Here is a 12,650-nt window from a genome sequence, read left to right as displayed (position 1 = left end):
GGGGGGGGGTGGGGTCTCACCATGATTTCAGGTGATGTTAAAAGGAGGCAGATTAAACTCTCCCACTGCTGTTCCTTGTTGAAGGCAGTGTTGGCTCAGCAGCACCTGAAATCCCTGCTGGATTCTCTGTAGGACTGGCACAGCTGAAGGTGTTGAAGGGCCCTGTGTCTGACAGGATGAAAAATGTGGAGGCATGTCGGGATCTGAGTCTCCACTAGGAATATTTGGCTTCCAGCAGAAGCTGTATACATGGCTGCACAGGCATATTTCCCTTTCTTGATGAATGTATAAAATATATATGTCTCTTCATTTGTTCTTAGGAACCCTCAGGTTTCCATTAATGACTTGTGTCCCTCAAGGACCTGGAAATGCCAAGTTTATATAGAGGTGCCAGGTAACAGCCTAAGGACAAGCCAGCACCTCACATGGTTGGTGCCCTTCAGGAGATCGTGTGGATGGGTATTAAGGGTCCAAGTGTCTTGACAGATCACTGAGTGGCTCTTCCTGTGCAGCCCCAAGTGCAGCTTTTCCCAGTCCAGCAGCCAAGGAAGACAGATCTAGCTGGAGTGAAAAGCTCTTGGTGTTACGGGGAGCTGACAGTGTTGACCTCCCTTGAAAAATGGATTAGATACTTAGAAACTTGCATAGAAATTTTGGGTCCTTGCCTTAAATATCTACATCAGAAATCCTTCAGAAGAAAAAAACCCAACGTTTTCCAGGCAAGGCATAGTTGGAAGCGATAATTTTTATTAATGCTTCCTATAGATTCTATTTTGATTTAATTTTCTTATTTCTCTGGTATCACCAGACTGGGTTACTTATGCCTTTGTAGCTAAAGAGTATTGAAACCCCATCTGTTTTAAATGAAGGTTGGACAACTTTTAGAAGACGTAGTCAGCAGGCAGGACTGATGGAGAGGTACACATGAGCTTTCAGCACAATTTAATGCAGGAGATTTTGTGAGGTGATGGTGGAAATCTGTCTGGAAAATGTTTCCAGTGTGGTCCCTGAGTAGGATTGTGCAGAGCAGATGCCTCTGGCTCATGCCAGTCTCCATGGGAAGGAGGATAGGAGCCAGATGCAGCTGGAGGCTGCCAGCCAGCAACACAGAATTGCAGAAAGTTAATTTTTCAGTGACCACAGGAGAAACACAATTTTTTTTATTTTGTTAATTTGTTAGTGTTACAATTTAGCCTTCAGAGAACCAAACCAGGGATGTGGATTTGTTTGGTTACAAAGCTCATTAGTGTAGCGCCACTGCACTTGATTGCTGGAGAATTTCAGACCAAAACAAAGCAAGTGAAGAAAAAGAAACAGCAAATCTATGAACACTGTAACTCATTAAAAGACAATTTATGGACAGTGAAGGGGCTGAAGCCATTGAATAAATTATTATAATTGAAATTATTCAGTCCTGTTTAAATTATGGAAGATGCTACCAGGTTGTTGTCTCAAGCCATCATGCATAGTTCATGTGCAGTGGTCTTCTGAGCCCCTCTGAGATCTCTTACACTGAGCTAAACTGTTGGCTGCATCTTTGTAAACATTTTCAGTCTTTCCACAGAGACATGGACTTGCTGCAGCTTGTGAGAAGGGTCTGTCTCAAAGTGACTCATGGGGAAGGAATCAGTGCAGGGTTTAGTGGCCATGGCTCTCCAGACCAGCTGGAGGAGGAGGTCTCTGGAAAAGGCTCCTCTGGGCAGAAGCTGGGCTTTCCTGGGTGCTGGTTTGGGTCTGAGGAGGGATTTCCTGCAGGGATACAGCATTTATCAGTCTGTCATCTCATCAGGGTCAGCTGTGGATGTCACTCCTTTAGCTCATCTGGCACTGAAACACCCCACAGCCCAAACACGTGTAGGAACTCCCTGAATGCAGCGGGGAGTGGCGGTTCTGAGATGTCACAACATTCCACTGTGGCAGGGTTTGGGTCAGGATCCGTGGGATCCATTGCATCCATGGGGGGCTGCGAAGGTGATGCAGGGTCTTGGGGGGAAGTCACCCCCCAAGGTGTGGTCACCTGGCTGTGGTCACTTGGCTTGTTCAGGCAGGAGAAAAGGAGACTGAGGAGAGACCTCACTGGGGTCTGCAGGAGAGGGGCAGGGGCTTCCCCCAGAGGGTGTGGGGCACTGAAAACAGGTGATAACAATTGTACTCAGGTGATAACAATTGTACACAGGTGATAACAATTATACTCAGGTGGTAACAATTGTACAGGCCATAAGGACACAGTTGTGCATGGTTTGGGAGCACAGCCACTGAGCCAGGTGTGTGTGGCCACCATCCTCCCGCTGAGTCCTGCTGGGGCTGGCAACAGCCTTGTTCAGGGGGGTCTGTGGCTGCTGCAGGTCCTCAACCACACCTGAGCAGCTCCCAATCCTTCTGGGGGTGCTCAGCTGGAGCGCATTTGAGAAGGAGGGGCTTTCCCAGCTCTCCCTCAAATGCTGCCTTGGTTGGGGATGTGTTGTGTAGAGGAGCAGTTAGGTTACTGCTGGAATATTTGAGGTCACAATGGCTTTGGTTTTCTTTTTTTCTTTCTTTCTTTTCTGACTGAGTTACTGAACAATTTGCGTGCTGCAAGTGGGAGCAACTCTGCAGTGTAAAAAGGTACTTCTTTTTATTTAAGTTACCTACTTTCTTGGAGTACTGTGATATAGAAATGCTGTGTTGTGTAAAACAAGAGGAGGTGTGTGCACTCCTGTGGGTTTGGAGGCACTGTGAAAGCATTTGTATGTAGACTTATATAAGTCAGCTCTGTGACAAAGGTGTTTGTAAGCAGCAGTTCAGCTGCTTTATGTGCTTGAAGATTTGAGTCCCTGAATTTTAACTGATTTCCTTATCTCTAGGGGTAGGGCCAGGACTGAGGGTCAGTTGAGAGTAATTTTTTGTGCTGTAATGCACAAAAGTATAGGGCTGTGCTTGGCTGTGTGGTGGGAGAACTGAGAGTTGAAGCTCAGCGTTCTGAAAGTAGGATTAAAGCTGTTCTGTGTTTTTGTACAGCTCTGATTTTTTCCCTGTTCCAGGTTATTCTGTCCATTTAATGTGCACAAGGTCTTGCACTGTGTGTTTTTTGAATGAGAACTTGTGTTCATCGTGTCATTGGCTTTGGGGATCAGTGTGGGGAGTTTCTCTCTGGACTGCTGGGTTTTTTGGCTCCTGCTTTTGCTTTGTATCACCTTCCTGTGGTGGTTTGGCATCCCCAAGAACGTGGATCTGGATGTCACCCAACTGTTCCTCTGTGCCCCAGCTGTGACATTTAATTTTGCCGTGGTTGTTTCAGGATTACTTAACAGATTTGCAGGCAGAGGTGGTGGGAGTGCTATGGAAAAGGTGGGTTTGATAACCACTTGTAGAGAAAACAAAAGCAGCTCCAGTAACATCCCTGGCAATTCCCACCTTGGTTGTTGCTGACAGACGGCACAGGGATAAAAACAAGGCTGACACTAATGTAGAACCCGCGGTGATGTCCCCGAGGAAATGTCACCAATTAGCAGGAAAGCTGCTGCAGTTATCAGCTTAGATGAGATTTGGCCATGGAAAGTATGAGGTTTGAAGATGAACCTGTGACTTCTTCTCCCAAATAGTTTCCTAGCCACGTGTGGAGATTAGTGAGACAGCACAAGTGAACTTCTTGGATGGCTCTTGTGGCCTGGCAAAGTACTTGGCTGCTCTGGGAGCAGTTGGGAATGAGTTAGCACATTGTTCTGGTGAAAACAAATCCATTTGTTTGTATATATTTATATAAGCATAAAATTATATCTATAAAATCCTACTATTTCCCACTTTATGGATAATTATATCTATAATAAGATTGAATGACAAAGTTCAACACTGTAAAAGTCTTTAAAAGCCAAGATGGAAACCCTGAGCTGCATGTTAGAGAGATGGAGGATGGCAGGGGAGGGATGTGGGTTCCTTCACTTTGCATAAGCTGCTTGATATCCCATGTTTAATCTGAAACTGGACAGGGAAAAAGTAAGAGGGGGGAAACTGCTGCACCATCTGTAAAAACTGCCATGACAATTTAAGCAGCATTAAAAACCTTTCCCTGAAGCTGTGCCTTAATAAGATTCCCAGTCAGAAGTCAAACTCTGCCTAGTAATTCATTATAAACTCTCATAGCGCATTTATTAGTGTGGAAATGGCAGAAGTGAAGTGACCACACTGGAGGTCCATGTTCAAAATTAGCAGAATTTTCTGTCGTTCCCAGTTAAAAAGGAAGGAAAATGAGCACTGTAAGATGCACTGAGAGTTATCTTCTGTGTTAGCAGGCAGCTAAATGGACAGTGTTAGAAAAATTTTTTTTAGGCTTCCTTAAAGCAGATGCTCAATGTGAGAAATTATGTTTTTTATTTCAAGATAAAGTTATCAAAAATGAGAAATGTCCCATTATAATGGAATTTCTTGGAAGACAAGGGTATGTTTTACCATATTATAGCTCTTGCATCATATTAGATGCTACTTATGTGCTTTATTGCAATCCAAACCTCTTGCTTAATGCTTCTTTTCCAACAATACAAAAGGTTATGATTCACAGCCTCTTGCATAATAGATAAATTAATGAGTTTCTGCATATTTTATTGCTTTGTACTTTTCTAAAAGCCACTAATCTATTTTTCTTGATTACTGGTTATGACAAGAACATTATAATTTTTCTCTGAGTTTCATGGCTGCCAAGTTCAGGGCTTTCAAAACTAATTTCTTTGGCTACCTGTTGGACTCACTAAACCTGATTCTTTTCTCCTTCCTTTTTCCTGTAAAAACTCTATGCAGCCAAAGACCTGGCATATTTTTATCTGAGTACATGAGGATAAATTCTGCTTTGGGGTGCTTGCATGTTCTTCCATTCAAGTAGATTTAGAGTTGTGCATATGAATCTCAGGCTCTTAATTATGTTTCTAATAATAGCAATTCCTTGCTATAAATACATGACTCATCGGAATGATTCCAGTGTGTTTAGGCTGCAGATGTGCTTCCTGCATCTCATTAACCTCCCAGTTCTCCACTTGAGATATGGAAATGTTGGATGATTAGCAGAGGACATGGGGAGAAAAAGGTTATTTGTCACTTCTCTAGGGGGGATAAAGCCACAGTAACAAACTGAGGTGGTAAGTGGCAGTGGCTTCAAGCTGTCCTTGTGTCCTCTCTGTCATGGATGGGTTTGGGGGGAGCAGACCCTGCTGTAAGTCAGGAGATGCTTTCCCAGCTGGGGCCACCTCATGTGGTGCAGTTTTGACTCCAGATAGTGCTTCAAGCTTTATATTTTTCTCATCTCTTCCTTAGATTGAATTGGTTTGTTTGCTGAAGGAGGGGGAGAATAGGTGGAAAGAAAAAGTTGAAATATCTATTTGCAGTGTTATGTGAAGTCATTTAGGCCAGATATTTAAATTATCTGCTTTTTCAGTTAGTGTTTTAGCAAAGCTTGGAGTTTCAGAGGGATCTGTGGGGTTCATAGGTGTGTAACAGGCAGTTTTGCACTTTGTGCCAGGAGCATGGTTTTAGTAAGGATCAGTGTCTGCACTGGTCTGAACAGTGCTTTGCTTGAGTGGAAAAACTACTGTAACATTTTAAACTGTATTTTTACGATACTACCTCATTGTATTTCTCCTCTGTGTTTTCTTTCTCAAGGGCTTTAGTTCCTATTAAAACATGACAGGGATGTGTAAATAAAAATATCATCTTACCCATGGATACCAAAGACCTATTTCCACTGTGCAGAAGCAAATATGTGGGCCTTAGACCACTGACTGCCCCACACCAGGTTAAAATGGGATTGAAGTGATACACAGGTTGCATGCTGTCCCAGCTCCAAGGGATCTGTGTCATCATCCATGGGGGAAAAAAACCTTGCTTTGTCTGTGAGCACAGCTCTTAATGGCGTGGGTTTGATTAGTAAATTGCATGATACAATATGGGAAAACAAACTCTCATTTTACCCTGGCAATTACTGGTTCTGTAGTCTGAGTGACAGAACGTTTCTATTTCTATGTCCAGCAACAAGTGGTTGCCACGGCAACATCAGCATTGGGCACTACTGGCATCCCACCCTTGTCCCAAAGTGAAGCCCAGTAGGTTCTGAAAGTCCTTAAAAATTATTATAGTAATAAATTTTTAAAGTTAATTTTTACTTCTTGTCTCCTTGCCTGTGGGAGGGATAATTTATGTTCCAGGAAGGTAACACATGAATCTGCTGCATCTTCTGCCAGCCACTGTGCTTGAATTGGGCAAAGTCCAACATTCCCTACAAAAAGAGCTGGAAAAACTTCATTTTTGTTCTCTTTGATGCTTTGCCTACTCCTTCCCTCCTGCTTTCTTTAAGAGGGGGGGAATAAGCCCCCACCAAAACCAAACAGCCTCATCCTTTCCTGCAGTTCTACCCTTACTAAACTATTTTTGAAATCTGCAGCCTGTTTCTGCTCCTCATGAAAACAGTAGTGGAGTTTACAAAGTTGAGTTCTTGTGTTTGCAAGGTGCCAGGGCAAGGCACAGGTAACATCTTCTGTTTGCTGGTTGCAGTGTAGATGCTTTCCATCCTGCTGGATCCTTGTTTCATGGGAAATCTCCATTTCTCCTCACCAGAGATGAGGTGACCAGGTTTATTCCTAAGGCTGCAGAGACTTTTTTTAATCTCTTGCAGTTGCTTCTGCCTTTACTGCTGGATTTCCAGGCTGTGCTGTCTTACAGCACCCAGACTGTGCTGTGACTGAGACTGGGTTCTTCTTCTGAATATTTAGGCTCCTGCTGCAGAGAGCCCATAGTCAACATCTAAGAGCTTTATTCCACTGATTGCTGACCTGCTGCCATCTCTGATGCTTCAAGAATGCAAGTTTGGGCTTGAAAGATTATGCCTGTTTTATCACAGAATGGTTTGGGTTGGAATGGACCTTAACGATCATCTCATTCCAGCCCCAATGCCCTGGGCAGGGACACTTTCCATTATTCTTCTAACTAAGCAAAAATGTTTGTTTTCTTGGGCTAAGTGAGGGAGAGCTAAGTGTTTGAAGAACAGCTGTAATGTGGACTCTCCTGCCCAGCACTGGGTTGCCTGTGGTTCCTCTCTAGACTCTTGAAACCAGGGTTTGGTAACAGAGGTATTTTCTACCTGAAAGAAGCAATGTGCCCTTCCCAGCTGGAGCAGCCTCCTGCCATCCTGGGGTGCCCTGTAAAGGCTGCTCCTTTCCTTGCTGGGATGGGTGAACAAGCATCATAATTTCTTCCCCAGTGTGCTGCCAAAACCAACAAAAAAATCCCCACGCTGCTATACCTACTCTTAGTGTTGACTGCTGGAATTATTTACCATTAATGGCTGAGCAGGTATTTAAACAATCTTTTTTTTTTTTTTCTTTTCCTCCTTTTTGCAATTTTAAACATAATTAAAAGGAGATAGACGGAACTTGATTTTTCAGTCAATCTGTGGGTGACCCAGCAAACCACATCTTTTTAATTTCATGCATCAATGAGATGATACGTCATGCTTTGTACAGTGCGACAGCTTGCTGCATTGCATAACTCAACGTGCTGATGCAACCAGGCATGCAAAATTAACCTGATCCTCAAACCCAGGGAATTTAAGACAACAAGATCCTCCTCTGCAGCTTGCCTTGTTTGACAAACCTCATTATGCCCTGTTGTCCCTTTTATTCTTCTTCTGTACAAGTGATGAGAATGGAGTATTTTGAAAGAGATGTTTGGGTGATGGTTGTGGAATGTGAATAACTCCAGGCTGGATTGGGGTTGAACTGATGCAGTTTCTCTGTTTGGGGCTGCTCAAAAGGGTGGGGGCCTCTTGTGGCTTTTGGGTTCCCTTGGGACGGAGAGTGGCTGACTGTGGTGCTTCCAGGGCTGTGCCAAGCCTGCTTTCAATCATGGGAAGAGGCTGTAGTTCCCACAGCTCCTTGCACTTTATTTGCCAGCTCTTAGGACTCCTCCAGTGCTACAGAGAGGCTGTGGGTTCAACAAACCTTGTATGGATTCCCCTTTCTCCACTGCCACACCAGCTGCCATCTGGCCTTTGTGGCTGAATTCTTTAGTGAAGTGATACAGAGGAACTTTGCTGCAGCTCTCCTGCTCCTCTCGTGTCTTGTGAGGCACTCAGGTCATCTCATCTGTTCCCATCCAGGGAGGAAAACAGGAATATTGCTTGGCAGATGCGGGGCTGCTTTGTGGGACCCTCTGCAGCAACCCTGGAAGTTGCCAGCAGCACATGCTCACTCTTGCTGTGCCGGAGTGGAACATCATCCTGAACTTCAGGGGGAAGAAAAGGCTGATGCTGGGCATGAATATCTCCAGTCACAGGCTGTGACATGCCACGTGTAAGCCTAAGCATCCAGTGCTTTGCTCAGGGCAAAATTTTTGCTTAATATCTGACATCTGTCAGTGGCTCCTTGTGTGTTCCTGGGTGAAGTAAAACAGATTTTTCAGGGATTTCTCGTATGGCTGCAAGGATGGGAAGCCCTGAGAGGCTGCTCACGATGACCACACTTAAAAGTATGGAAAATGGGGAGGTTTTTCTGTACAGCTTCACCCCTCTGCTTGTGCTCTTGGTCAGAGCAGCTCAGGGAAGTCCCTGGCCATGGTGACGAGTAGCATCTGCTTACCTGAACAGTGAAAATCCAACCAAAATGGTGCTTGGTGGCATAAATAAGGACTGATGTCAGTGTTGGGATTATTGCACTGGTGGGGTTAGGTCTTGGTAGTGGTGACCATGACAAAAGACCTGCAAATGAAAATAGCCAGGGTGGGGGGCTTGGGTGACCACAGAGATGTCCAGGTGCTGCTGTTCTGGCAGGAGTAAATCCCTTTGGAGCAGGAGCTGCCATCTGTTTGTACAGCACCTGGTGAGATGGAGTTTGGCACCTTTGCCTGTCCCTTTAATTTTCATGTATAATAAAAAAGGGAAAACGATCTGCCTGAAATCCATTTCTGAACTTAAGCTCTGTAACAGCAAATGGGCTCCTCTAAAATAGCAGGAACTGGTGTGTCTGGGAGAGGTACAACAGGACCGTGACAGTTCAGAGTCCTTAGATATTGTTCTTGCTTGAGTTGCTTTGCGTTTTCTCCGAGTGAGCAGTGCCCTGTGGCACAATATCCATCCCCACTGCATCACTAAGTGCTGAAACTTCACATCTTAATTCTGTGTGAGTGGTTTTCTCTCGAGGCTGCGATGCCTCTATGGAGAGGGAGCCTGATAGCAGCCCTGAGAAGGTTACACATTATGCAGGATGGTGTATTAAAAAGTCTCTGCTAATGTCTTTTTATTTTTGTTGTCTTGTACGATCATTTGAAGTACATCCACTTTGAGGTGAGGAAATGCCTGTTTATTTGGAGCTGATGGAGATACTTGAATGGAGGATAACTGGGATATAGGGCTCTGGGATAAATTACTCTACTTGTATTTTCTTTTTCTTTTAATCTGGAATGCACATAAGCCATGCAGCAATATTATCATCACTTTGCACTTTCCTTAGGAAGTATCTTAATATTCTATAATCCTCTTTGCTACAGAATGGGGACTGAACTAAGATGGAATTATATTTTAATGTAATTCCTCGTGAAACAAAAGGGGACTGTGTTCAGAAGCTGGCTAGATATATGGCAAATGGGAACTAGACAAGCTGTGTAACATCATGACCAGTTTCTATGGCAACAAAAATGTCAGCTATCCTTTTGGCTGATTCTATTAATCTGTGGTAGAGGCACTGATACTGACACATTTGGAATTTATTTAAACAAGAAGGTGGAAAGAGAACCCCAGAGCAGCTTATAAACAAGGGAGAAGTTAAGCCACTGCCATAATGCCACCTGACATGGATAGAAGGGAGTAACAGGCAGGGGACACATCCCAAGGCAGCCACTCAGAATTTTGTCAGAAAAGTGATTAAGCCATTTCTTGAGAGGAGTTTCCCACTATTGTTTGATTTTTGACAAAATTCCATCTTCCTCTCCAGGGCTGTCATGCCCCAAACTGCTGCCCCGTGTTCATCCCTGTACTGTGGATCCTGTGGCCAGGTAGCACTAAACCTTCCAAGTGGGATGAGATGTGGGTGCCTGGGACATCCGAACTTGGCTGCCTGGTTTGGGGCTTTTCCCCCAGAAGCTTGCTGGCTTCTGTCCTGGTTTTATGCACGCAGAGCAAAGTGGCTGCCTGCTGGAGAAAGCTGTAATGCTCAGTGATTAAAATGCATGGTCTGGCCACTGGAAAATGGAAAAAGCAGTTGCAAGGAGGCAAACCACATTCTGTATTCCCTCTATGTGGGTCAGATATTTTCCTAGGGACACTTGGAAATGACTGTGCTGTGCTATTTCTGTTGGGTACTTTATCCTTTATTCTCTTGCTATTGAAAGAGCTAAATGTTTTCCCACTTTCCAATGTACCATGACAATACAAACTGTACGGTGATGTCGGAGCACAAAATAAATATGGATGCAGATACTTGTCATTATGATAAAACAACATCTTTTCATCTTTATCTTGGAATTACAGGCTCCTCGGGAAGATGACAGTGTCTTGTTATGGAAAATGAATTTTCGGTAGTAGAAAGATATCTTTTAACTTATTCTTGAATTCTTCCTGTTTGCCAGAGGCACATAGAAAAATTAGCTTCTTTCCCAATTCTTTTGCTGGTTTTATTAAAATTCATAGTACAAAAAGTGCCATATAAAAGTGCTTGGTGTGTGACTGAAAAAAGAAGAGCTGGAAAATGCAGAGCTGAATTTATTATAAGATTATTAGCTGGCTGCTGGCTGGATTTTTATTTTTTAGTTAGTTAAAAAAAAAAGCCATCAATATTTTTTGTCCATTTCTTTTTAAGCTTGTAATGTACTGCAGAGACTACAATATGTATTAATGTATTTCTGATTTGGAAAAAAAAAAAAAAAGCCCCATTCCCTAATAGAAAAACCGTCAGAATTATAACCACAATATAGCTCCTGGAAGCAGAGTTCATGTGAACTTTTGAACTTCTTCAGATCCAGAAGAGCTTTCTGATAGGGACATAAATTGTCAAATTTATCCCATGCTTCTGTTAAATCCCATTCCTACAACCTGTAGCTCTGCCTCTTGCATCGCTGTGTCTGCTGGCTTTGTTAAGCAGGCTTTGTGTCAAAATTGCACAAGCGTGTGATGTTTTGAGCTTTTATGAAGTTAAAAAGATAAGCAGTAATAATGTATCTGGTGTACAGGAAAGCTGGGTGGTTTGGGACTAGAAACCTTCGTATTTATTATTGTCAGTTTACAAAATTGTGCGTCTTGCTCCCATGGGAGTTTTCCAGTGTTCTAAGCAGCTTTTTTTTTCCATCTTTTTGATGCAGCAGTAGGGGAAGGGAGGTGATGTCACTTGGTATTACAGAAAATGAAGCAGATGTGTCTAAGACTGAACTTAGGGCTTGAAATAGCTTTGCTTTGTCCTCAGCCAGGGCAGGTGAGGATGGAGCAGCTCAGTGGAAAACTCCACTCCCTCCTAAGCCCCAGAGCAGTTTCACTGGAAGAGGAGCTTTTTCTGAAGATGGTATTGATCATTTTGCTTTCTTTTCCTATAGAAAACTTTAACAAACTACATAGTTGGGAAGGTTTTTCTAGTCCTGGTAGCTGTGAAGGGGGAGTGCCTTGGGTTTTTTCCTCTCTTGGAATGCTTTCAACTCTGCCCATCTCTTCTGCTGGAGACTCTTCCTTTTGCACCTCCTCACTGAACCTCCACCCGAACTCAGGGCTCCTGCAGCCTGGGCAGTGTCCTGCCCCCAGGATCCTCAATGATCTAATTTTTAGGATGAACATGACATTATTCCTTGTGATCTAAAGACCAACACTTTAAACCTCTTAAATGACTAAAATAAATGAAGCCTGTTCTTTATCCTGGATTAATTGTTACAGCAACACCAGACCTCCGTCTTCAAAGAAGGTGAAATCTCTGATGAGAGGGGTGAAGGCAGGGGAGTAGAATTTCTTCTAATTGCTTTTATTCTTAAGCAGCACTGATGTAGCTGATGCCACAAACATGAGCATCTCTTAATTCAGGTGGAAAGCTGTGCCAGAGATGGTGGTGGGAAGGATGCAGTCCTTCCTTTGGAAGCCACTGACTTGGAAAACTCGCACACTCACAAAGGCTGACCTTTTGAGGAGTCACAGACATTAAATACAGGACTTAATCAAAAGTTAATTTCACTGAGCATCTAACCTGAGGGCAGGCTCCAGCTCACTGTACTTTGAAGTCAAATGCCTGGCTGGTCCTCTGGTGATCAAAGCATGTTTTGAGCCCTAGCTATTAGCAAGGGAAAAATCTGTGGTGCAGAAGCAGATGTATCTCAATTTCAGTCCTTCCTGTACAGTTTTGAAGGCATTGTTTGGGATCCCTCCTTTAGTGTTTTTAAAAATAAGGACCCTTGCTAATTCTTTGGTCAATAGCTGTAATTCTGATGTGGTAGAAAAAAGTGGCTCTGTTTCCATTGCTTGAGTTGCGAAGGTTGGACTGGCTCTGTGGTAGCGCACTTAGAATTCTTTGTCTGCCTTGCTCCTGCCCTTTGAGGAGATAAGAAATGATTTTGACTTTTTTTAGGGCATATTTATGTACGTATACACCTGCATGCATGTGTGTACACATATATAAAATTTATATACATATATAATGTAATATAGCTGCATAAAGCATAAATAATCT

The sequence above is a fragment of the Corvus brachyrhynchos genome, unplaced genomic scaffold (genome assembly GCF_000691975.1).
Source record: "Corvus brachyrhynchos isolate BGI_N302 unplaced genomic scaffold, ASM69197v1 scaffold34, whole genome shotgun sequence".
NCBI classification, from domain to species: domain Eukaryota; kingdom Metazoa; phylum Chordata; class Aves; order Passeriformes; family Corvidae; genus Corvus; species Corvus brachyrhynchos.
Note: the sequence above shows the minus strand (reverse complement) of the source record.